The sequence below is a fragment of the Physeter macrocephalus genome, chromosome 2, assembly GCF_002837175.3.
Source record: "Physeter macrocephalus isolate SW-GA chromosome 2, ASM283717v5, whole genome shotgun sequence".
Classification (NCBI taxonomy): domain Eukaryota; kingdom Metazoa; phylum Chordata; class Mammalia; order Artiodactyla; family Physeteridae; genus Physeter; species Physeter macrocephalus.
Genome location: NC_041215.1, coordinates 115,240,162 through 115,267,913, shown reverse-complemented (window position 1 = coordinate 115,267,913; position 27,752 = coordinate 115,240,162). Strand labels below are relative to the sequence as shown.

Sequence of the window (27,752 nt, the reverse complement as noted above, 5' to 3'; positions counted from 1 at the left end):
GACACAAAGCACAGAGCTGATCTCCCTGTGCTATGCAGCTGCTTCCCTCTAGCTATCTATTTTACATTTGGTAGTGTATATATGTCCATGCCACTCTCTCACTTCGTCACAGCTTACCCTTCCCCCTCCCCATATCCTCAGGTTTCAAATAGTTATCACCTTTAAATTAAAGGAAGGTCTATTTTAACTTTCTCACATTTGTCTGATCATGTACATTTTATTTAGTGACAAACCTAAATTTATATTTAGCAGAATTTTGGCATCTAGATGAATTACACTAAAAAAGGTAGTAGTAGAGGGGTTTACTTATTTATGTAGGTACCTGAAATACATTATCTTGATTTACTGAACAAGTGAGAATTCTGCTCAAAATCAAATCATACAGTTAGGCATTGGGAAAATTCTGCTGGAAAATAATCTTTCAGACAAAGATTATTCTTTTCATGTGATAGTGCAGAAAGTTGGGTCTTGAACAGGCTCCAACTTACTTTCTGGGGAAAGTTTTGAGCCTGTTTTGTAGGGGCTTCTTAAAGTACCCATTAATTTAGAAAACACTGATTTTTTTCTGATGGTTAATTTTTAAAAATTTTAAATTTTATTTTGGAGAATAGTTGATTAAAAGTGACGTGTTAGTTACAGGTGTACAGCAAAGTGATTCAGTGATACCCATACAAGTGTCTATTCTTTTTCAAATTCTTTTTCCATTTAGGTTATTACAGAATATTGAGCTGAGTTCCCTGGGCTATACAGTAAGTCCTTGCTGGTTATCTATTTTCATTATAATAGTGTGTATATGTTAATACCAAACTCCCAACATTGATTTTTCGCCTTTGCTTCCAGAATATGAGCTCTGTGAGGGAACTTTACTTTATTCCCTGCTGTATCCTCAGCACCTGGAGCAGTGCCTAGAACTTAGTACACACTCAGTAATTGTTTGATCAATGAATAAATGGATAAGATCTAAATGTCAGTATTGGGTATACAACAATCAGACACTCTTAAGGTGTAAGCAAAAATTATTCACACCAAGATTACCATCTACTTTCTTATTGTCTAAAGTAAGTAGGTCTTCTTTCAGTATTAAAAAAAAAAAAAGGCAAAATATTTGCCTTATAGCTCCATGACAGTCTAAGACAGGTATTGTCTGCCATCCAGCGCCTCCTTAATCTGTCTAGATTTGTCAATATTAGAGAGATGTCCAGTGTTCCCATTAGGATTTTCCCCTTTCTACTTAACCAAACCATCCAAAAGCTGCATTTCCAGACAATATTACCATGGCCAGCTCTGAACCTGTCTGGTTGAACCTCTGGTTAACAAAGTCTCACTGAAGGGATAGTTTGAGTTTGCACACAGTCATATGTGGGAATAGGGTGTCTCTTTTCCTATCACTTGCATCCATGGATGTCAGGGAATCAGAGCTTAGTTGATTTCAGGTATAGTGGCATATAATACATGTTAGGATGAATCATTACCATCTGCTTTATTGTCTAGTATGTTTCAGGAATGTTATATGCACAAATATTACTCAATCCTTACAACACCTTTTTCTGATATGTATTATCTTCATTTTACAAATGAAAGAAAAACAGAAACAAAGCTTCAGAGAAAAAGTAACTTATTCCTGGTGACACAGAAACTAAGAGACAGACAAGGAATTCAAACACAGGCCTGCTGTCGCTAAAGTCTGTGTACGCTATGCTTTTGTAGGATACCTGTGAAAGCTCTGTGATTTCATCCAGTTATTGAGCTCGTTGGTGTATTTCTCTCTCAAAATCCTAACTGTCATCTCATTCCACTATGCTTTATACCACCCATGCCTTGTCTAAGACCATGCCTGTGTAGACAGCAAAATCTCAGGCTGGAGCTGAGCTGTTTTCCAATGGTAACCGGCTGTATCTGAGACTGGGTTCAGTTCAGATGTCAAATCACACCAGAAACACCCTGGAGAGACTGGGGAATTATTCATAATTACCACCAATTGAAAGTGATGAGAAAATTGGTGCTATTTCCCTATCAATCTCTAGTAAGATATTTTAAAAAATTCTTACTGTGAAAATTTGTCCCACAAGCTTCAACATTAATTCTCAATCTTTGTTTTGCAACACTCCAGTATGCCTCCAATTATTTCAAGGATCGCAGTAAAGTTCTTAATTTCCAAACAAAATTAAATGTGATTAAAGTTTGTTTTAACTTTTTCTTGTGGAAAATTTCAAACATATTCAGTAGTAAGAAAAGAGCAACAAACCTCTATGGACCCATTGCTCCAGGTTCAACAGTTATCAATAAATGTCAAATCTTATTTCATTTATATCCTCCCAGTCCTGCTGCATACCCACCACAGGAGTATTTTGCAGCAAATTCCAGATATTGTGTCAGATCATCCAGCTCTTTTTTAAGCTTTATTTTATATTAGAATGTCATAGAAACAGATTTAAAAAAAAAAAAAGAGGAAGGGAATACAGGAATAATATGAAACGAAGCCCAGCAAAATGCAGTGAAAAGTCCTCATTTTTGTTTTACTCAAAGAAGACAAAAACCATGTCTCTTTTATTCATTTTGTACAGAAATCAATATTTACTATATCTTTACAATGATTATGTTGACGATGACTTCCCTAAAATGTGTGGCAAATAATTCCCGAGTGGGCATCAGACACTGAAGGAGATAGACTAGGTTGTAGCAGTCCCCAGATGGTAAGAAATTGGCAATCATTGCTGATGTTGTGATATCAAGCACTATTTTGTTTTTTTCATTACTGACCAAATACAGAGGGTGTTTTCTTACAGTGCACCATGGGAGGTGTTCTTGGCAGAAGAACTCTTTTGTATGCTGTATATTATATTCAAGATAATCTATGTAGTAGCTAAATAACTCCCACACTGAAACCACTTTATTGAGATTGATAAAATGGGTATTTTAGATTCATATGCTTTTGTGTTTCCCATCAATAACTACTGATAATAGAGCTGCACTTTTATTATGCCTTTAAGTGTCAAGCTATTGAAATAAAGATTCTTTTCAACATGCATTTCAATGGTAATAAAAATGTCTAATTTACTTTACAGTTCTTTTTATTTTGTAGAATGTGCCTAGTTATTTTTAAAAATATTTTCTTAAGCTTATTGATGGCATTGAAAACACATATAAATTGGTTAGTAATTTAGCATAACAAAAGGTCAAATAATAGAAGGAAATGTTCAATATCATTATTTTTTAAAAAAATTCATTTCAATTCCAATATAAAATATCAGTGTAAAATCTGGGCAAATTTATGCCTCATTAACATCCAGAATTAATTCCAATGTTGTGATCTAATGTGAAACAACAGCTGTCAGTTCTTAAAAATGCAATAAAGAAATTAGGCTGTACATCAGTTAACACATATAGAAAAAATGTTTTTACATTTTATAAGATTTTGGAATGCCTCAAACTCAAATCATAGTAGTTATAATAGCTTTGGTTGAAAAGTGTTCTATTAAATATTTTGACTTTATAATTTAAAGAAAGTGGGTGGCTCTAGATATTAACATACTCTAAGACGAAAGTTTGTGTTCATCTTGTAGCATTTTTATTATAAAAGCATACTTTTATAAATCAAATATACACAGTTAAATTGTGTAAAGGTAAATTGAGTAAGGATAAACGGTAGTCTAGTGGATTCTGACTTTTAGCTCTCATAAGAATCACCTGGAGGGCTTTTAAAAACACAGATTGCTGGACCCCACCCCACAGTTTCAGATTCAGAAGATCTAGGGAAGACCCCAGTATTTTCATTTCTAACCAGTTTCCAGGTGATGTTGATGTGCTGGTCCAGGGTTCTCACTTTGAGAACCACTGCAGTAGCCTACTATGTTCTAAGAATGCAGGATTTAAAATTGTAATAATTATGAAAATGTCTTTTTTAAATTGGGTAGTGCATGGGAAAGATATCAAGAAGGTAGATGTTGCCACTAATTCTACTTCTTTCCCTAATCACTTCACTCCCTCTCTAGGACATTACACATGTTTTCTCTTCTCGGACTTTGAAAACCTCACCTCTTCTTCTAACCCTTAGGTGATGACAATGCTTTAAATTTACCTGAATTCATTAATGAAATCAGAAGAGAACATTATCCTTCTGCTACCACATCTACCTCATACATTTTAACTTTCATCGTCGTACAATGGACGCACGCACTCCCCTGTTCCAATCTATAGCCATCCCCTCCACCTATGTACTGCATCTCATTCCTACCTCCTTAAGAATTTGCTCCCACAATGATTCCTTTCCCTCTCCTGGTTTTCTTCTTATCTCACTTGCATCACCTTCATAGTTGGCTTTGCTGGATTCCCCAACGTTTATCTACCTTAAAGATAAGACTAGTTCCTAGATCCTTATAAAGTATGTGTCAAGACAGTTCACCTGGGGAAAGAAAGAGAGAAGCATTTATCCATTGGATCCCTTCCCCATTGGTCAAGGGCTGCCCCATAAATCGTCAGCTCCTCTGCATTCCAAGATGCGAGTGCATGAGTAAGAAGTGGGTTCCCTCTGGTGTCCCACAACGTGGTATCAAAGAAGCCCCTGGCTGGATGAAAGCTAAAGAGCCCGCCCATCTAAGCCTGATGTAAGATGTGGTCAGGTTGCCCCTCTGTTACACACCTGGTTTCTGTGGTAGTGGCTGAAATTAGACGTGAAGCTAAGAAGATTTGCTTTGATGCACGAGGGGAGTCCATTCCGTGATTCCTACCTCATACATACCTGCTGACTTTAATAAGAAAGGAAATTCTTCAGAATTGGGCTGGAGGCCGAGGCAGGGGCTTGATGGTAACTGATATAGACCAACAGCCTAGTTTATGCCGTGCCTTGGTAAACTGTAAAAGCCCATTGTTCTCTTCAGGACTCTCTAGGTAACATCAGGCTTATTGTCAATCATATGTAGCTATGAGTTAATTATTAGTCTTTGTTGTACAAGCAAGACAGCTGTAATAGTTCACTTCTGTACAACCTGGAAATTAATTTATTAAAGACCATTGGGCTTCCCTGGTGGCACAGTGGTTGAGCGTCCGCCTGCCGATGCAGGGGACACAGGTTCGTGCCCCGGTCTGGGAAGATCCCACATGCCGCGGAGCGGCTGCGCCCGTGAGGCACGGCCGGTGAGCCTGCGCGTCCGGAGCCTCTGCTCCGCGACGGGAGAGGCCACAACAGTGAGAGGCCCGCGTATCGCCAAAAAAAAAAAAAAAAAAAAAAAAAAAAAAATTATTAAAGACCATTCATATGGTCATGCTTGTTAGGGGAATTGAGGGAATCTTCACAACTATATTTTCATTCCTTTCTTCAGGTTCTCATTTAGTCAACATCCCCTAAGACTTGGAGTTCAGAGACTATGACCATCTCTCTCCTCTACCCGGAACCATTCGTAGTGCTCACATAATGAACCAACAGGAGAAGCATAATACCCTGATGTGCCATCCCATGTAATTATTCTATAGAACTACTTAATACATTGCTTAGGTAAGTGTAAAGCTGGACTTCACTAACAGCCAAGGGAATGCAAAGTAAAACAACAATGAGATACCCTTTCATATCCAACAGAATGGAAAATTTAATAATAATAACCATATTAGTGAAGATGGGGGGAAACAGGAACCCTTAGCTATTGCTGTTAGAGTATCAATTACAAACACTTCGGAGAGCAATTTTAGAATACCAAGTATAAGAAGATGTTCATATACTTAAATCCAGCATTTAATGATACTTAATATAGGGGGATATTCATTTACTTCAACCCAGCAATTTCTCTTCTGGTGTCTGTCTTCAACCAGTTTATTCATGGGTTCAGGGATGTTTACTATGACATTGTTTATAAGAGTAAAAATGTGGAAATAACATTATTGTCCATAAGAAGTAGAATGCCAAACCTGGAAACCCTTCTCAAAAAGGAATGAGAGAACATAGGGTGATTTATTCATAAGGTGGAATATTATACTACAGCAGTTAAAATGAATGAATTAGATAGAAATGTATCCCTCTCTGTCTTAGTTCAAGCTGCTATAACAAAATACTAGTGGTGGCTGAAACAACAACATTTATTTCTCACAGTTCTGAAGGTTGGGAAGTCTAAGATCAAGGTACCAGCAAATCTGGGGTCTGGTGAGAACCTTCCTCCTAGTTTGGGGACAGTTGCCTTCTTGCTGTATTCTCGCATGATGAAGACAGAGGACAAGCTCCCTGGTCTCTCCTTATAAATGCACTAATCCTGTCATGGGGGCTCCATTCTCATGACCTCATATATATCCAATTAACTCCCAAAGGCTATGCCTCCAAATACTATCACAATGAGGACTAGGACTTTGACATATGAATTTGCGGGGACATAAACATTCAGTCCATAGCACTTTTATATATTTCCATAATATGTGTATTTCAAAAATAATATGTTAAGTTGCAAAAGGATACATACAATCTGATATAATTGATCATATTTGAAAAACACACGAAACAATAGGTCGAATTGTTTATGGAGGCATCCGTAAGTAGTAAATGAACAAAAACATACAGAGGAATAATGGATAACAACAACCTTGGGGTGGAGGAGACTATTTCTGAGTATGGAAAATGGAAACAGAGGGAAAGAGGATGGCCATATTTGCAAGGAATTCTATTTTATATTTTTTAAGATTTTTTTTTTATGTGGACCATTTTTAAAGTCTTTATTGAATTTGTTACAATATTCTGTTTTATGTTTTGGTTTTTTGGCCGGGAGACATATGGGATCTTAGCTCCCTGACCAGGGATCGAACCTGCACCCCCCTGCATTGGAAGGTGAAGTCTTAACCACTGGACCACCAGGGAAGTCCCAGGATTCAATTTTAGAGAGAGGAAAAAGAGAGGAGAGAAAGGGTAGCAGGGTTCGGGGGAGAGAAAGAGAGGGAGAATGAGAGGGAGATAAAGGAGCACAAAAGGTCACGTCAGTCCTGATAGTGGATGCCTAAGTGCCTACTATATGATTTTCTGTTGTTTTTATACATTGTTTTGTTTTATCATAAAAAATATTTTATAAAAACTAGCAGAGGTTTACTTTTGTAAAATGGAAAAGGCTTCATTAGGACTAGCTTTGTTGCTGCAAGGCTACGGATGCTTCTCATAAAAGGAGAAGGAGACCACCACTGCAACTATGTATACAAGGTAGTTGGGGCCTTAATTCTTTTATCTTATATGTGTGTTTGTTTTTAGTGTTTGCTTTTTAAATTCAGGGTAAATTTCCACTGTTTTGCTGTCATATTGCAACAGGGCAGGCGGTGGGGGGGGTGGTGAGAGTCACTGCTGGGGATTTGCTTCCTTTTTTCAGGGTTCCAGGGTAGATCTCTCTGTTACATCGTTTTTCTTTAGGCCTGAAATAACACACTGATTAGAGCACATCTTTCTTGGCTACAATTTTATCATACTCTCTGATGAGACTTAATCCACTGTGATTGGAGTACATAGAACCCTGCACTCATATGTTTAGTTAGTCTCATCCATAATGTGCAGAACATCCGTCCAATTTTTGGAAGAACGTCTAATTTCAAAGTAGCTTTCGAGGGGAGGTGTGGTGAGCTGACTCACTGTCATTACAATGTATTTACATATCTCACTCAACTTGAGAATACTTATATAAATCTTTATATTCAGAACTGTAATTAAAGGTCGAGAAAGCATATGTAATTTTTATTCAGTAGTTTCAGAGTCACTCCCCCACTTGCTGAGAAAATCTAGACATTGAACTTACCTTTCAACACATGAAATTTGAGAAGGGACTTAAAATATACAAGAAGGAAAAGGAGAGAGAAAGCAAACTGCCACTGTTAGGATCCAATAATCACAGAAAAAGATAATTTTGCTAGGTGATGTAAAACAAGCAATGATTTTTTAGTCCTGTTAAGAAGTTCCAACCATCAGGATTAGGAAAAAAAGAAAGTAACTCACCTAGAAAAATTATCTGTGTCGAGAATGCAGATGAATATTTTAGTTTGGTTCACTGTTGAATTTCACCTGGAAATCAATCAAAATGTAAAGTTTTGATTTCAGTTTCTAGCAGCATGAGGCTGTTACATATGTATTTTAAACTCACCAACATCAGTCACTAGGAGACAAAAAGCAATGATCATGGTTGCGTTTCCCTGGATAAAGCAGTTATTTTTTGGTTTTGTTTCTTTTGTTTGCTTGTTTCTCCTGAGAGCTTGACTAGGCACTCAGGAGAAAGACTTTATTGCTATGTTTAGTTAGCATGAGTTTCTTTCTGAAGGCCTTTTCTGGCACAGAATTCAAGTTATCTCTCAGCTCTCTAGGCAATACTCCAAGTTCACTTCAACCACACCAGGAGTTTTAAACCGTCACCCAATCTCCTTTTCACTCTCCATCATACCATCCCAACTTCATTTCATTGTGTCATGTTCTAAGATCAGTCATGGAAATCACCCTCAGCTTCCTTGCTTCTCTCTCCGAAAGCCTTGCTCCTCTCTCCTGAAGTTCTTACCCCAAACCTAATGAAATCCATCTTTCTACCTGTTCTCCACCTGTACCTGAGCAGCTCTGTGTAGCTAGAGAATAATCCATGGGCATACTGACTGGTCACAGTTTAAAATGATCACAGATTTGAGGCAGTTCCTCAGTGTTGTTCAGTAACCTTCCTGCTTCTACCAGTTCAGTTCCCCAGACAGTCATTGTATACCTTCTCCTTGATCCTCAAACTTCCCCCTTGTAAGGAGATCTTCCTTGGCTACCCCATCGAAAAGTGTACCTTGACTCCGTCATTCTATCTCTCCCCTCTTTTTTTTCTTCATAGCATTTTCAGTCATTTTGTATATTTAGAATGCAATAAACTTTGTTTTTTAATAGATCTTGAAATAATTAGTAGATGTCCCGTATTATTTATTAAATAAAGAAATGAGATGCTCTATTAAGTCCTTGGAAGATCTACTCGATTTGATCTTTAGTGAGCCAGGGAGAAGGATGTAGTGTGAGAAGTAGGAAGTTCTCTTTTGCAATGTGAGTCAGAACTTTGCTGATCCGAGATGTTCCACTGGTTCTTTAATGAATATATTTTTCCCCTCACAGGCCAATTCATATTCACTTTATTCCCACACTTGCCACAATATTCTGTTGTTATAGCTGATAGATAATCTCCTGTTATGTAAGAGCTGCACTCCATACACGCACACGTAATTTCACAATTGCTCAGCAAGCTTGACAGCATTTTTTGGTGTTGATTTTGTCTTTGAAGATTATATGAAGGAAGCACATTTAGATGTTAACGTAATACAGGGAACACCCTTATGTTAAGAGTCTTTTCAGGCTAACGATGACTTATACCTTGTTCATCAATGAAGTAGGATGAATATTAACCAAGGGAACTTGTTTATTTGGCTGATAAATTGATGTTTCTGATAATTGAACAAAAATATTCCAAAGAGAACATGAAATATTTCAGCCCAAGATTATTGCCCTAAAGAGGTGTTTCATCCTTAATGGAGCAAAGAAGATAGAAGATAAAAGGCACTCATGCTGCATAGAATTCCAAAAGTGTTATTTTCCCACCCACTTATTGTCTTTCTTTCCATTTTAAATCCAGTGAGGACCCAGAATTTAGTGCTAAGGAAATCATGGAGCACAGGAATTACTTAATATGGGTAAGTGCTTAAAGTCTTGAAAATGACCCTGGGGTATGAAAGCAGAATCTCATCAAACACCGAGATAGTGTACCAGATACTCAAAAGTCAAATAGTAGTCAGATACCTCTATAGGCTACTGAGATATCAAAGGCAACAGCATCTACAAGCAAATGCCAGAGATGGTCTCTGATTTCATGTTATTGCTACATATATATTTGGGTGTAATTAAGACTCATTTCTACAGGAAAACAAATCAAATAGGTAACTTTAAAAATACTATTTTGGAAAAAATACACCTTATTCAAGTGTTTTTGATGAAGTTTTCTTCAGAACAAATTAAGAGCTAGGCTTTAGAACTTTAGCCTGATTTGGAAGTGGTGTTATTTTTTTTCAGGGTAGCTGGGATTGGCATCTCCCAATGGATCTCAATTCAGTACATTTGGCTTCCAGTCCTTGTGCTGCCACTAAGGCAGCAGGACAACACCTAGGCTGGCCAGAGTCTTCGGGCCAGTGACCTTTTGCTTTAAGTAGCCTGCTCCATTTACCCAAGAGTGCCATACAAAATGATCTTTTCCCATGTATTCTATAATGTGAAAAAAGTTGGGAAACAGTGGGCTAGATTGGTTGATTTATTTATACAAAAATATGCTTTGAATGCCTACTATGGGAAGCTGGGAATACATTCTGGGAATATAGAGATGAATAAAACTTTTACCTCAATAGTCTCTAAGTGACACATCATTTCTAAAATTCTATCATTTATTTCTATTACTTCAAAATGACCAATTTTAAGGAAAAAGAAAATTATTTCAATGAAGAGAGAGAGTAGAGCTGACTGAGTGTGGAAGCTACAGAATATTGGGGCTTATAAAATAATATATTGGAGTTCATACTACAACTGACTATAATCTTTTATCTCTTGAGGACACATTTCTACTTTTGCTTTCCTTTCATTGGATATGTTTCAAGCTATGTTTCTTCATATTACTTTCATAAGAGTTTTAAATAAAAATGTTATTTGTACAGAAAGGAAAAATATCTGATTTTTCGTTATTAAAAATAATCAGAAGTTAACTCAAATATAGATGGCTCAAAACTTAACCACTGGGGCTTCCCTGGTGGCGCAGTGGTTGCGCGTCCGCCTGCCGATGCAGGGGAACCGGGTTCGCGCCCCGGTCTGGGAGGATCCCACATGCCGCGGAGCGGCTGGGCCCGTGAGCCATGGCCGCTGGGCCTGCGCGTCCGGGGCCTGTGCTCCGCAACGGGAGAGGCCACAACAGAGGGAGGCCCGCATACCACAAAAAAAAAAAAAAACAAAACAAAACACAACACTTAACCACTGTTCCATAATATCAGTATCGTTAAAATATTACAAATAGATTAAATATCACAAAATACTTCTTGAGGTATTCACAAATAAGTGAATGGAGTTATAACCTAAATGATAAAAGGTCCTTAGCATCTCCACAAAAATAGAAGACTACTGTCATGCAGTTGCATCCTCAGAGACCCTGTTTAGCTTCTTCATTTTTCTTAGCACTGTATGGTTCTCTCTAAGAGAGTATCTGTTTATTGATATGATGCTTGGCAATCACAGCAGATACAAAAGAATAATAAAATTTGGCAACAGATTGGAAGTCTTAAATGAAAATGTGGAGCTCTACATGAATACAAACTCTTTCCAGACAATTAAAAGAGCACACATGTTTGTATTTTATACACATCCATCAAAAAATATTGAAAACAGTTTAAAACATTTCTGACAAAGTAACACTTTTTAACAATCAAAAATAGGTTTTAAATATATATATTTGATTTAAAATAGTGATATTATAACTCTGAGTATGAACTTCTTTTAATGACAGTTCTGGTAGATAAGTATTTTATTATACTGTGTTTAGCAACAACATTCTCAAAAATATATAGTGATAAAGGATCTGGTTTCTCTTTCTTATCATGATTTATTATAAGATTCTTCACATATTTTGATCCCCTACTAAGTGGCAGTTATATTGGCTATATAGTCATCACCTGCTTGATGTCAGTGACAAAATCATGAAAATCTGATACTCTGTACAGTAGTACTGACTGGTAGACTATTCCCCTTTCTTTAAAAATGTGAAATATTTTAAGGTGTTTCTTTCCCACTCATAGCCCCCATTCAGTTTCTTAAAAGGTAAAGAAGACAAAGTAAACTGCCTGTGTGTGAGTTACACACAACCATGTTAAGAAGTAAAATAATTAAACTATCAATTATTGATCACCATTCAATATATTGGTTCCCATACAGTTGTTTATGTGTTTGGAAGCATACTATTTATTTCCTTTGAGGACACCTTGTTTTCAAAAGGTCTGCATGTGATTTTGATGGTCTAACAATTGTATTTGGAAGGTAATTAGAGATATTTCCTACACATTATTTTGTTAAAAGTGTAGTGAGTTTTGAGCATTACACTTTTTCTTTGGAAACGTCAGCCAAAAGCATTATCTTGAGAAATACGTACATTATTCCATGAAATTTGGGTACTCTAAACCAAAAGGCATTCTACAACGAACGTGTTAGCTGGAAGATATTCTGGAGGATGTGTGTATATTCGCTCCTGTACTTTTAACAGGTTCCAGCAATTAGCCATTATTTTCCCCTTTCACAGAAAGGAAAGTTGAGGTTCAGAGAGCTTAAGTGACTTGCAGAAGGTCTCTTACATGCTGAAATTGTCCATAACATTTTTTACTGAACTTTACTTAAATTTATGTATTGAGGTAGTTTGTTTTGATAATTTCAGGAATCTAGAGCCAGCTGGATTATTCCCTTTCATAAAGAATCTTCTTTCTCCGAAGTCTCTTCTAGCATTTCATTTCTTGTGAATACTGAATAAATATTTGCTGACTACTATGTGTTCAACTCCTGGGATTTCTTTGACTTCAAAAGGAGATAAGGTGGTAACTCTGGTTTGCCCAATTAAGAGAAAGAATAGTAACTCTGCCTTCCAGATATAGTGTTGTACTTCCTGTATCTAAATTATACCTAGTGCATTTAAATCTATATAATTTCCATGTATTCACATTCAATTCCCTAACTTTTAAAATTATTTTCTAAAAGTATGCTATTGATATTTTACGTTCAACTTTTTTTTCTTGTACCTTATCATCCTTATTTTTGTACTATTATCACAAATAAATATTAACTTATATTGTGGCAAATGAATTTTTTTTTCAATTACTTAGCTTGGGTGCAATTCAATAATTTCCATCAAAATGTTTACTTGGAAAGTCATTCCTGTCAACATTATCTATTTGAGCCAGAGATATCATTCTATTATTCTATTTTCAGAAACTCAATTTCCTAGATTTGTGTTGAAAAACCATGATTACATAGTGGAAGGCCAACATGAGTCTTCCAATTAGTACTGCATTTCACCAGATAACTAGGGAAAAATGTCTTAGATTAGTAAATTTGATGATTTTAAACACATTTCTCTTTCTAAGTACCTGGAATACTCAAAACAAATGGGTGATTTATGCTGACCTGCTAGCAGCTAACTATATAATGTATTAAAATAGCATTCTTGCATTCTCTAGAAATGCAAGGGTTCAAGTTGGTTTTCACTTCAACCATTTTTTTTCATACATAAAGCTGAGAAGTTCCTGAAGGTGTTTTCAATACGCTAATTTATGGAGAAATACAATATCTTTCCCTTTGCCAAAATTTCTGGAAATTTTACTTTTTCAGATGACTGTAAAATCTAAGCCTATCCTTCCTCATACAGAGAACAGTGTTTTTAGTGACTTTTTTTAGTGCTTCTCAATATCAAACTCTCACTAAGAACTGACAGTTTATTTATTAAAAAAATTTTTTAAGAATTATAGTTGATATGTAATATATGTTACTGGTGTAAAATATAGTGACTCACAATTTTAAAGGTTATATTCCATTTATAGTTATTGTAAGATATTTGCTATATTCCCCATGTTGTACAATATAGCTCATTTTATACCTAATAGTTTGTACCTCTTAATGCTTATTTTATACCTAATAGTTTGTACCTCTTGATCCCCTACCCTTGTCTTGCCCCTCCCCCCTTTCCTCTCCTGACTGGTAACCACTAGTTTGAAGAACTGACGTTTACTTTTAAGTTCAGAAACAACTGCAGTTTAAACATTACTTTTTCCTTCAGGAAATTTCACCAGTGCTTTTCTACAAATGTCCAAATGTCCATAATATTTCTTTTTTTCTTTTATATTTATTCAAGAAATCTGTCGTTTGATTCTCTGGCTTATGTTGTGTGACTTTTGGGTCTGTGCATGTGTCTGTCCCCCTTTCAGTGTTAAATATTCTCAATGAATATATCAGCTTTGTGGTCTGATGACCAGGTGAAATTCTTTAGAATCATTTTCCTTAGGCTTTCTAGGCATGAATCATCTTCACTCTTCTGAATGGAAAATTTCATTAAAATGAATAGGTTTACTTTAAAGAAAATTATTTAAATTGATTAGTTAAGAATTTTGACAATCACAATGAATCAATGCATATGGACTCTGTATTAATATAATTTCCCTGTTTGCTTGGACCTTTATTTTCCTTTATTCAACTGAACAAATATTTTTGAGTGCTAATTCAAAAACTTGTGCTAGACAGTGTAGGAGATAAAAAGTGAAACATAAATCCTACCTTCTGGGAGCTCTTTGCTTAGAGGAAGATTAGGCATATATAAGTATAATGTAACTATTCTATTAAAGTGCTGTCCCAGAAGTGTAGATAAAAGTCTAGGTGGAATAATGATACTCTTTTAAAGAGTATGATCTTTACTTTCAACAAAGTAGTTGTGTTAGCTAAGGTAATGCTAGCTGCTATAACAGATAGCTGCAGAAACCTCTGTGTCTCAACATAGCAGATGTTTCTCTCTTACTCACAAAGAGTCCAGTCAGCATAAGGATGAGGTGGCATTTGGGATTCTGCTCCATACATCACTCAAGGTTCCAGGCTTCTTCAGTATGTGTATTTCAAGGTCCCTAGATACCTAAGAGGAAGGCATGGGGAAGAGAGCATATATAATATGGGTGTTTTTATGGGCCCAACCTGGGAGTGGTATACTTCACACTACATTTTGTCGTCAGTGTTATTGGTTGAATTGTGTCCCTAAAATTCACATGGTGAATCTTAACCCGCACTATCTCTGAATGTGACCTTATTTGGAAATAGGGTCATTGTAGACATAGTTAACTAATCCAATATGACTGACGTCCTTATGAAAAGGGGAGATTTGGAGACAGATATGCAACCAGGGGGAATACCATATCAACATGAATTCAGACATCAGAGATCAGAGTGATGCCTCTACAAGTCAAGGAATGCCAAAGATTGTCCCAACCAACAGAAGCTAGGAGAGAGGCATGGAATATGTTCTCCCTCCCAGCCCTCAGAAGGAACCAACCCTGCTAACACCTTGGTCTTAGACTTCCAGCCTCTAGAACTGGGAGACAATAAATTACTCTTGGTTAAGCCACCCAGTTTGAGCCAGAGCCATCATGTGACCACACCTAAAAGCAAAGTCTCTGGAAACTATAATCTAGCTATTTACCTAGGAGGAAAGGGGAACAAGTTTGGTGAACAGCTAAATGGTCTCTGCCACAGTCTGCCCTTTTGCCCACCTAACACCCATTTCACACTTCCTGCCACATATGGAGCTTACACACTCTCCAAGAGAGACACAGAAAGTTCTTTCCAATCACTGCAGCAGGCTGATAGTCCAAGGTCTCTAGATGATGCAGTGTTCTTCATTAAGTCTGGCTGGGGCTTTTCATGGTCAGGTGACCTACGAACTGTAAGACAAATTGTTACCTTCCCCACTTTACTGCCTCCCCCCACCTCCCCCTGCCACAAACAGTCAGGATGCAATCAGGAGTCAGAGATCACATCAGCTATTTTCAAAGAGAGGATTTAATACAAAGTGTTAATAACTGGTCTTTGAAAACCGGAGTCAAAATAAGAATTCTAAGAGGCCACAGAAAGTTGTAGCCACCACCACTAGGACATAGGGAGTTAAGGGAAGAGGTTTGAATTATTAACATTTAGAAGCTTGGAGAAGAGGCTCTGTGAAGCTGAAATGTAGAATTCATAAAAGAGATGCTGATCAACCACTGCTGGTATCTCTAAATTTGGAGGAAGGGGCTCTATAGGCCTGGGACCCCAACCTCTGAGGAAGGGACATTGCTCAACTGGCTCTGCGGAGCTGCAGTGAAGCTGGTTCTGTGGGGATTGGAGAAAACTACAAAATGGATTCAACTGCTGCTACTGAAATGAACGGCCACTTCCAGTGTGAAAAAGCGAGGCTGGTGTGGCACAGACAGAAACAAGAACAAACGGGAAGTATAGTGTCCCTTCTTTCTTTTCCAGCCTTCTGGGGTCCCACAAGTATCCCCTTTGGGCATAGCATTGCCAGGGAACAAGCTGGCAAAGCAGAAATGTGGTTTTCAGAGCCTCAGGACAGCATCACAAAGAAGATACTGTATAGGAGGGTGGGTTAGAAGCTGATAGACAAGACACCTATACAATTCTCCATGGTGGAGCAGACACAAGACAACTACAGTAAAATTGCCCATTCAGAAAGGAGAAGAATGGGAGACACATAGCAGTCACTGGTCCATAACCAGGGAGGTGATTCAGTCAGCTGGGTGGGACGCATGAAGACTCTGTACCTTAGGAATGAGGGAAATTTCTTAATTAGGCCCCTGTTATACAATCTGGGAGGAACTTGATTTCGCATTTGTGTTGGCAATTTCCAAGCCTGTCCTCAGCTTAGATGATTTATTAGGAGGATTAATGGGACTCAGGATATAGTCATACTCATGGCTATGATTTACTACAGTGAAAGGGTACAAAGCCAAATCAGGGAAGAAAAAAGGCATATGGTGTAAAGTCTGGAGGAAACCAGGTAAAGCTTCCAAAAGCCCTGTTCCAGTGGATTCACACAGGATGTGCTTAACTCCCTCAGCAAGCTGTGATAATCCATGTGAAACGTTGTCTAGCAGGGAAGCTCATTAGCGACTAATTGCCTAGGATTTTCACTGGGGACTGGTCATGTAAGCACCTTCTGCCTAGCATGTACCAAAGTTTCAGTCTCCCAGAAGGAAAGCAGGTATTTAGTATAAACCATATTGCTTCACAAATGTTCTAGGCACAGCAAGCCATTCTTATGGTGAGAAGGACCCTCCTTGAAATCTAAGTTTTCAGACACCAGCCTGGGGCCACCTTTGCAAGCAGGCTTTTCTAAGGGTAGCAATCTCTGTTCTGCTGTTTTAACTCTTTTCTGCACACCATTGTTCTCTAGATTCATGATCTTCTCTATGGAGGTGTTCAGTGGGTACACCTTCCAAGTTATCTCATGTGACAGTTTACCCAAATATTTTTTCTATTGCGTATCCATATTTGCAGGCTCTCTGGTAATTTCTTCACCTCCTATTACCCATCCAACAAGCAGTGCCACATATTTTCGGTTATTGTTTGGCAGTGGCCCTCTCCCTTTTTAAACCAAATTTTGTATCTGTTCATATCAGGTCAGGAAAACAGAAACAACTTGAAGTGTTTCAAGCAAGACCGTATATTTGTAGAACAGTATTTATTAACAGTAAGTTAGGTGCTTATAAATCCATAGGAAAGGTAGGAGGATTTAAAGTCAGAAATCCTGCTTCTAAATCTGTGTTCATTTCTCGCAGTCCAGAGATTGCAGGATCCATAGGAAATACCAGTGATGGTAACAGCTGCTCAACTCCTATTGGAGAAACAATAGTGTGTCTTTTGTTTCTCTTTTACCTTCAGAATCCCGTGCAAGAGACTCTCACTGATGGATTCTAATGGCAGGGATACTTGGAAATTTAGCTCCACTTTTTTAGCTACTGCAGTACAGACCATAGAAGGGAGAAAATGACAAATTACCAAAGACAATTTAAACAGTAGTTTTTATTTTTAAGTATATGTGCAGTCACTATATTTTTATCAGCACACTTCATAAAATGAGACTTCTATAGTAACAAAACTAAGGAATAAACTTTAAGGAGAAATTGAAGCTGTCAGTGAGTCAAACGATACTTAACAGGTTGACAAATAAAATGGAAAAATTCTGGTGATTATAAAGCAAATAGAAATGTTTTATATCATACAATGTAAAATTAAAATAGATTAATATACTTCACAAAAATGAATTTTGTGAATGGAAAGCATTATAAGCAACATATTAGTGGAACTGTAATTGTGCAATTAGCCATAAAATATTCATATAGTATTAATGGAAATGGTATTTTTGTAGAGGTGCAAAAGTGGTAAGCAATTCATAGAAGAAAGTTTCAAAATCTATTTCCAGTATAAAATTTTTAAAAGATTTATTCATTTGACTTCTAATTGATCATTTTTTACCTATTTCTATAATCTTTGAACATAATAAAAATATGTATTTTTTTGTGTATATAAAATGTTTCTGGAGACTCTGTATACACAATTCCCAATGAAGTCAGTGTTCATTTGCATATGTCAAGGAAACAATGATTCTAATTTGCTTTATTCATTAGTATAGGAATTGTTGTGACATCTGCTTCTCACCACGTTTAGTGGAGTGAGTGATTTGTACCTGTGCTTGATGTTTTCCATTTTCCAATTCAGTTTACCTTCTTTCCTCTCCTGCCTGTCCTGTGCCTTGGGAGGTGGACCTCCATGGACTACTTCCATGGGTTCTCTTGCCCCTGGCTTCCAGCTGGATTTAGTCACTGTCATCAAGAGATGGAAGCATGGAAGAAAAGTCCAGGGTATTTATATCTCCAGGCAATTTGCTACAACTCCTGACAAGTGGCCTTCACCATAGTATTATTTTCTCCAGGTTTCAGTAACTGCTCCATCCTCAGATCCTTTAGGCCCAGGCTGGGGGTGGGGGTGGGGTGAGGAGAGTGCGGGGATAGCTCCCCTGGGAGACTGAACTATCACTTGCTGTATCTCTTCCTGTAAACCCTATCCACACCTTCAAATTAATCCTTTTTATTAAACTCTCTTCAATTAGCAAGTTTCAATATGTTTTCTGTTTTCTTCCAGGACTTTGATTAACATAATGCCCTTTGCAAGCTATGCTATAGAAAGAATTGCTGTGACTGATAAAAAAAGAAAAAGATTCTTATGCTCTAGTAAAGCTAGGCTTCAGCAGTTTTCTAGATTAATGATTTAGGGTCTCTCTCAGCACATCTGGCCTTGAAGCCAAGTCTACAGTATAGCTGGTATTTAAACTACAAGTAATTCGTCTCTTGTTTAATCTATCAACAAATAACTTCCAAACTCTTACTATGTATGTTGCCCTGTGTTTGATGCAGATAACAGTATAGCAGTATAAAACATGGCAACTACCTTTAAGATGCTTTCACATTCCCTCTTATCTGAGTCTTTCAGACCCTTGTTTTTAATCCCTATTTATCACTAGTCTAATGAGCCATACCATATGTATATTTTATATATATATATACACACACACACATATATAATATATATGGTGTAGATATAATAAAATTTAATGTACTAATTAAATAATATACCTTATTCTAAATATCCCTATATAGTAAAATAGTAAATGAATTATTAATCAGCACATTAATCCTGCTTATCTTTCCTTAGCAAACCTGTCCATTTTGGAAGAGAGAAAATTATATAGAGGGGAGAATATATGATATTTTATTATTTAAAGATTAACTGTATTGTGCCATTTCTTCACCTCCTTCCAAGGCCAAGTGGAGCACAAACTGGGGAAAAAAAGAGTTAAATATTATTTCTGCATAGTTCTTTCATAGTGATCCCCTCCAAGTTTTTTTTTTTTTAAACACCTCATGGTAAATCTATCAGTCCTTTCTATTGGGTAATTTTTTATTAGGCATAAATTTGACTGGTTGAGTTGTAAAATTCAACTACCCTTGAATGGATAGTTTTTCAGTAGATTTCTACACCAAGGGCTATTTTCATAAGAAAAGAGTGCCAAAAGTACAGGCTAAAAACCTTGCAGTATCTGTTTTCCTTCCTTCCTCCCCAACCCTAAGTGCTGCATCCCCTCTACCACACACAGTCACTCACCAAAGTCTTGTAGATACTATCTTCACGCTATTACACTCCTTAATCCAACAAATGTTTACTGAGTGATGTATTCTTCTAGGTGCTCAGAATACATCCATGAATCAAATGCAGAGCTCTGCTCTCATAGAACAAACATTCCAGCAGGGAGAGATGATAAACAATGGATATAACAAATCATTATACAGGATGATAGAAGGTAAAAAGTGCCATGAAAAATGACAAGGTAGAATAAGGTGAGGGAGGATTTCTGAGGTATTGGGTGTCCACAGGAGGCCTTACGAGGTGGTGGCATTTGAACAAAGCTCTGAAGGAGGCAAGGATAATCTGTGGATAATGCCCTCCAGGCACATGGAAGAGCCTGCAATGATCCAAAAGTGAGAGTGTACTTGGCACATTCTAGGGATAGAAAGAATGGCTGAAATGTGGAAGGGTTCAGAGGTTGAACAAAGTGGAGAGGAGTGGGAAGTGAGGTCAGAGAGATAACAGGGAATAAGCTCATGTAGGGCCTTGGAGCTCATTTAAAGGATTGTGGTCTTTACTGAGTGCAATGCAGAATCATTGAAGGGTTCTGAGCAAGGAATGATTTCACTTATGTGTTTTACAGAAAACTTGGCTGTAATATTGGGAGCAGAATTTGGTGGAGGAAAGGTAAAGTGGAGAGAGTATTTGAGAGGCTACTGCAGTAATGCAGGCAAAAGCTTTGATGGCTCAGGTGAGGGTGGTAGCAGTGGAGGTGGTAGGAAATGGTTGGGTTCTGAATATGTTTCAGAGTGACAACGGACAGAATTTACTGGTAGGTTGGATGTGGAACTTAAGAGAGGAGATCATGATGACTGCAGGGATTTTGCCTGAACAACTAGAAGAATGGACTAGTCAGCCACTGAGATGGGGAAACTGTAAATGCAAGATGATTGGAAACAGAAGACAAGAGCTCACTTTGATATGATTACTTTCCTGCTCCTTCTGTTGGCTTCCCAAGGATCTACAAAATAAACTAATGAGAACCAACATTAATTGAATATTTTACATATTTTATTTCATTCCCTCTTAAAAGCAACGTGATAAAGATGTTGTCATCCCCATTTTGCAGGTAGAGAAACTGAGGAATGCCATCTAGCACCTTGCATCATATATCCTGTCCTCTAGCTGTAGACATCTTCTAAAACCTCAAAGCACAGTTATTCCTTCTTCCATGGGCTAGATTATAGTGCCATTCATTTATTTGTGGTCTCTCCCTATGGGAGGAGTACCTCCCTGTCCCATTGATATCAGGTTTGGTAAATTACTTGCTGTAGCCAAAGAAATATGTGTGAAAGTGATATGTACCAATTCTGAGCAGAAGCTTCAACGAGCTGTACTTTTCCCCCTTCCATGAGACCTGCAGTGTACTAGTCCAGGGCTACTCTTTCAGCGTAAATCCTAGAATAAAGACAATATTGAACCTAACTGAAGCTCATTCTGATGAACACGTGGTATGATCAAGTACTGACCTTTTTGGTTTGTGAGCCATTGAAAAACTGAGGTAGTTTGTTAGGACATCATAACTTAGCCTAAACTGTCTGACACATTCTCCTAATCCCTTACATTACTTCTATTAATGTGTATGTAATGTGTATATACATATATATATGTGTATATTTAGCAAGGATATAAGGTGGTTTACAAAGACATATAAAATAAATAAAGCAGCCCCAATTAAAGTCTAGGCAACTTAATGAAAACAAAGATGGGCATAAAAGAGTAGAATGAAAGATGAAGCAAAAAATACACACCCACCAAAGTGGGCCACATATATGGCTCTAAGTTTTCCAAAAGCTAAAACAGGGAAAATTTGATTAATTCTGAAGTTTACAATATTTTTGAGATAAAAACTCACCAATCACTAATGGAATGGATACGTTTTCTTGATATTAGGACAAGACAGGATTTTTTTCTCCAGGAATTCTTTATAAGATAACAACATGTGTTCTATGGCTAATTTTAAAAGACATATAAGTTAACTGTATCATATTGAAGCACATTATTTAGGGATGAGGTGAGGGTTGTATTGTGCCACTTATTTGAAACCTACCATATGTTATACCATATTATTTTCTAACTTGTAAAGCCTATTCCTTTAAAATCAGTAAGAATACTCTGGGGCAGGAAATGGGGATCTGATGCAGGATCTTCTACCTCTTACTAATTGTAACACCTTTTACAGAGCCTTGGATACAGAAGTATTCAGTATTGATTTATTGATAATGAGAATATTAAAGGCAGAGAAATGAAAAAAAAGATCTATTCACGATGCATGAATACATCTCTTCATGACTACATATCATTCTATCACATAGATATATCTTAATTAAGTCAGGAATTTGCCTTGTTTGATTTTTAGATTTTCTCTACTTTTGTTATTGTATATATTACAATGATGAGTATCTTTGGGTGTAAATTGTCTGCATGTCTACTCTTGTAGAGTAGATTCCTGGAAGTAAAATTACTAAGTCGAAAGGTGATATCATATGTTTCCAAACTTTCTTCTTGAAAAGATGTGACAATTTATTCCTCTGGTAGTATTAAGGGTATCATTTTTATCATATCAATACTCTCATCTATGTATTCAATAGTGTTATACCCTAGAGGTTGGAGTATCCTAGAGGTTGGGACTTTTGTCCAGTTCAAAAGAAAGAGCTTCCTTGCAGCCATTAGCAAAAATTATAGTAACAAATGAGTCAAATTGGATTATTTACTGTTGTTGATTTAGTAACTTACTGAGAGTTACTGTAGTAAAAGTAAACATCATTAGGTTTGTGGATCACTTGTTACTATAATCTCTGTAAAACTATTTATACAAGCCTTGCAGATATTAGTATATGTAACAGTAAATAGATTCTAATAATAATAATTACAGCCAGCATTTATTGAGTGCTTACTATGTGCTAGTCACTATTCTAGATGCTTTACATTTAATTCACGCTCCAAATCAATGATATTGTTAATAATATTGCCCTGGAATTGATTCATGGGAAGCTCAAGTAATTTATCTAAGGTCACATAGTAAGTAACTGGTGGGACCAGGATGCTATTTTAGTAACTCAACTCTAGAACTTGCCATCATATTGCCTATAACATTACTTAATTACATGGAAAAAAAAGTCTCAAACTCAATATCCGTATTCTATCATAAGATTAACTCTAAGGTAATAGTTACATTGATAATTTGATGCTTATATTTTAACTTTTTCATTGGTGAAGAATAACAAAGTTTTTTAGCATATCAACCATCTCAAAGTTCCCATCTAACTTCTACTTCATTTACATAGAAATAGATATTACTGTACTTTCTTGCTGTTTTATTTTAATCATTTGGCCAAATTAATAGCTTTCATGTATTTCTTGATAAACAAAATTGTTATTCCTTGATTAACATTATCATGATGAAAACCTCAGCAGATAATTAATAAAGCTTTTGTGGTAACACTGTGATGCTGAAAGAAACCAGCTGGGGAAACTACCACCATCTTCATTCAGCCATTCAAAATGAAATTATAATTTTAATGAGCCTTAAAATTATCCATTTGGCTATAAAGGAAATAAACCATACCTCACTTGGTATTCCTTTATGGCTGAGGAACTCAGTATTATATAGGCAAGAAAGAGTATATCATTTGTCTTTGGTATGTAGACTGAAGCATGTAGATTTTTTTTTTTTTTTTTTTTTTTTTGCGGTACGCGGGCCTCTCACTGTTGTGGCCTCTCCCGTTGCGGAGCACAGGCTCCGGACGCGCAGACTCAGCGGCCATGGCTCACGGGCCCAGCCGCTCCGCGGCATATGGGATTCTCCCGGACCGGGGCACGAACCCGTGTCCCCTGCATCGGCAGGCGGACTCTCAAACACTGCGCCACCAGGGAAGCCCAGCATGTAGATTTTAAGGAGAATTTCAATAAATTTAAACTGTTCAAATGTATCAGTAAAACTGAAAAGAGAATCTTTTCTGATGTGTGACCTTTTTGATCTTTTGGTGATACTTCTAATCCTTCATAACACAAAATACACACACACACACAAACATGCACAATAAACAAAAATCAATCAAAGCAAAAACACAATTTCTAAAGATCTGAATTATTATTTTTTTTAAATAGAAGAAATTTTAGCCTTAGGGGCAATATTCTACATTGAAAATAATCTGCATTTCAGATTTAATTAATAAACTATAAAGCTTAATCTTATTCACTCCATTGACTCACTGTTTGACTTTGGGCAAGTTACACAAACTCTTAGGGCCTTAGCTTGCCCCATCTGTAAAATGAAAGCATTAGATCAGATGATTTCTAAGATCCTTACTACTTTGGGATCAGCCTACCACAACACATACTGTGGGGGTTTTTTGTGGAATAATAAAAATGGCCCAGTTTTATTATTCCACTGTGGTGTAGGGTATCTTTATTGGCATAGCTGAAATCACACTGTTAGCTGGCAATTGCTGTAGTAATATTATCAAGTATTTTTTTACTTGTCCCTTAGTTTGTGGTCTTCTCACTGAAAATTGAAAACTAAATTAAGCATTTTATCATAACTGTTTTAAAGAGTGGTACTGTGAGAATTAACAAGATAACAAGATAAATATTTATAAAGTGCCTAGCACTGTCTATGACATAGGTTTTCACTAAATGGTACCTATTATTGCCATTAAAAAGGACTACTTTGAGTGCTGAGGAAATTTTCTGGAAATTCTTCAAACTCTGACAAAGAAGAGATGAGTCATTTCTTTACAAGTTAACTATTTGATATATTCAAATGGTTGAATGTGCTCCTTAGTGTGTTCTTGAAAAATTTCTTCCCTGTATTTCCTTTGCCATACTTTCCTTCCTAATAACCCATTCACCAGCTGTTCATAAGCAACAGTTGTTTAGGTCAGAAAAAAAAATCCCAATATGGTATTTGAACTCCAAGTTTTTCTGGATTTGTTTTGAATGTTTGATGTGTTCAATATGTTTATGTAACATGAAAATATTCATGTGGATGTTGTGGATGCACATATTGAACAATTTTGTATGTCAAATTTATGCCATAGGTTAGTGCTCTAGTGCCTGTGTAAATTAAGCCGTAAGATTATAGGCAGGAAATACCAATTAGTTCTGCTTATTCTTTCCTACCGCTTAGAACAGTTGTTTAAAATGATTTCACAATTAGTTTTAAAACTTTGAAACTGCACCTCCATTTCTTGTTTTGAAAGAAATAAATCTCAAGTCTGTCTCATTGAGTTTATCTAAATTGTATTCCTCATAGGCTACCCCACCAGATAATCCTACCTGGTCCATCAGGGATTTTCTTTTTTCTTTCTTTTTTAAAAAAAAAAAAAATTATTTATTTATTTATTTAGGCTGTGCAGGGTATTCGTTGCAGCCTGCGGGATCTTTGTTGCGGCATGCAGGATCTTCATTGCGGGACGCGGGATCTTCGTTGTGGCATGCAAACTCTTAGTTGCAGCATGCATGCAGGATCTAGTTCCCTGACCAGGCATCGAACCTGGGCCCCCTGCACTGGGAGCTCAGAGTCTTACCCACTGGACCACCAGGGAAGTCCCCATCAGGGCCTTTCTGATGTGGTTGAATTTATACACAGATAAAGAATTTACTTATGGTGGGAAGAATGGAATCCTATAGAGGTATGTAGTGGGTACATTCTCAAGGACCACAGAGATTTTAACTATCTTCTCCCCGAATACTCCCGGCCATTCTTTTCTGGGCTTGACATTTGCTTGTGACCAAGTGTCCTGGCCCCTAGCAGAATACCTATAATTCCAGAGACAGACAGGAGCAATTTGGGCCAAGTAAGGAGTCCAGTAAAAAGAACCCATCAGAGATCAGTGTTGCTGGGTTCAATAACATTGATTGAAAGGTGGAGAGGAAGAGTAATTGAGGAACTAAGGAACCTTACATGAGGAAATGTATATGGCATAATCCCAAAATGAAACATACACATTTTTAATTCCTTCTTCATACCACAATCAATGATTGATCATTGTATTTCAAATTTTCACTAGAAAGTTTTAAATATTGATTCTAAATGTAGCTTGGGCATGAGAAAGAAAGTCACCATCATGTTCCTTATCTCCCATAGAATCCATTCTAAGGCTAAACTTCATTTCCCAAGAGGTGGATTTTTTTAAACTCTTTTAACTCAATCCTTTTCTAATGATTTGAGTTTTATGCATGAAAATCTGTGATAAATTTCTGTCTTTTGAATAAATTGATCATAGACAAACATCAAGGGTTTTTAGGAGCATGAACAGGAAATTGGATTTTAAGAGATTCTGTGTCATTATCTTAAAAAAATTAAAACAGTTTAAACAAGGTACCTGAGAAAACAGAACTGATTAGTTGGCTGTATTCATCTTGACAAAGACACACAAATACATCCACTGGCAGAACATATAAAAGTCTTCAGCATTACCTTATATTTAATTTTAAAAATAAGTATTGGCCTTGCCCTTTCAGGAAATTTTTATGATTTTCTGCTTTGGCTGAGAATCTATATGACCTTTGTACCACCCGTGTGCTAAGGAATGCCATAACGTTGTTAACATTGATCTTTTTCTGCAAATGTTCCATCAACTTCTCTCTGAGGCCCTATCTTCCTTGTGGGCAGAGTTAGTATGGCCTACTGTACCTGAAAATCCATACTTAGCTTGCTATCTGTAGCAATTAATAAATGATTTTCTTTATCAGCCATTAGTCCCTATGCCATTAATCAAAAAAGGCCATTCGGTCTGGTCTTCAGTATGGCAGAACAGATGAATACACATAAAAACAGAAAAGACAAAGAAATTTCATTTGAGAGGATAAGAGAAACAGTATAGACTTAAAGACCATTTCAAAATGATTCCTGGCCCTAGACTTTAAAACCTGTTTCAACACAGTTTATATGCTCTAACACACATACAACAAGTTAACATTTTTCCATTCAGGCCCTGTGTAAGAGTTAAGAACCTTAGGTACTTTATCCCATTTCATTGTCAGCTAACCCACATCGACCAGCAGGGAAAATCATAGGTAAATTATCAGATAAGTTAGTATGTGTTTTATAACCTTTGATCTTCTCTCTTTGTGTTTCCTGCCTCTCTTGGGCGTCTCCACTCCAGGACACACAGTGTTTTATCCACCTTTTTTTTTTATCATAGGTTTAGAGGTCCATTTGGCACACATAGTTTGACCCGATTTCCCTTGAAGTCCTGGATGCATTTTGTTCACATAAATTTAAAGCTACTGTACAGTGAGTGACCGGAAAGCATAGTCATACAATCCCCAAATGAAGTTAAGGTTAGGGAAGTGTCCATCAATGAAAAGCAAAATGAGAAATTTGCATGTCAGACATCATAAGTTCTGTCTTCTCTAAATGGATTCATTATTTCCTTTCAGATGTGCATTTTTCAGCCTATCAGACACATTTCTTAACTAGGGAATGTGCTCTTTGAGGGCAGGAATAGTGTGTATTTTCCCTTCGGATATATCATATTGCAGAAAATAGAGTCTCAATAAATATTGTATGTTCATTAATTGATGCGTAATTAAAACAAATTAAACATTCATTTCAAAGTCATAAAAATGTTTATTTTTGAATATGGGCTGTTTGAAGTACTTCTGTTCTTCTTAATTGGTAACTGTAAGTTACCAAGTTATCTTAATTAAGTTATCTTAATTGGTTGACTATATTCGCTAAGCACCTATTTATTAAGCAGCTCCTTGATTGCAGGCTTGTGCTTAGTTTGAGAGATACACTGAGGTATTAGAGATACACCAGTGTACAAGATAGATGTGATTCCTAGCCTCTGGAATATATCCATATTTTTAAAAAGATTTGAAATAAGGCAACACTGAAGAGTACCCACTCCAATAATCAACTAGACAGTAACACTTAAAGTTTAATACCTTTGACTTCCACTCTTTCTCTCCTTTTTTAATCTCCATATTTCTAAATTAGAATGCACATAAGATTTAAAATCATTTTGCCTTTCTGAGACCATTAATATTACTT

At 36.7% G+C, this 27,752-nt stretch overlaps 1 long non-coding RNA gene across 1 annotated transcript in view; it reads left to right on the top strand.

Moving 5' to 3' along the window:
• LOC102994017 (uncharacterized) overlaps positions 1-27,752 on the top strand; it is a 42,906-nt gene that overhangs the window by 2,686 nt on the left and 12,468 nt on the right. Inside the window, exon 2 of the long non-coding RNA XR_002891839.2 lies at positions 5,319-5,491. This is a non-coding gene — a long non-coding RNA (uncharacterized lncRNA). The remainder of the gene's footprint in view (positions 1-5,318; positions 5,492-27,752) is intronic.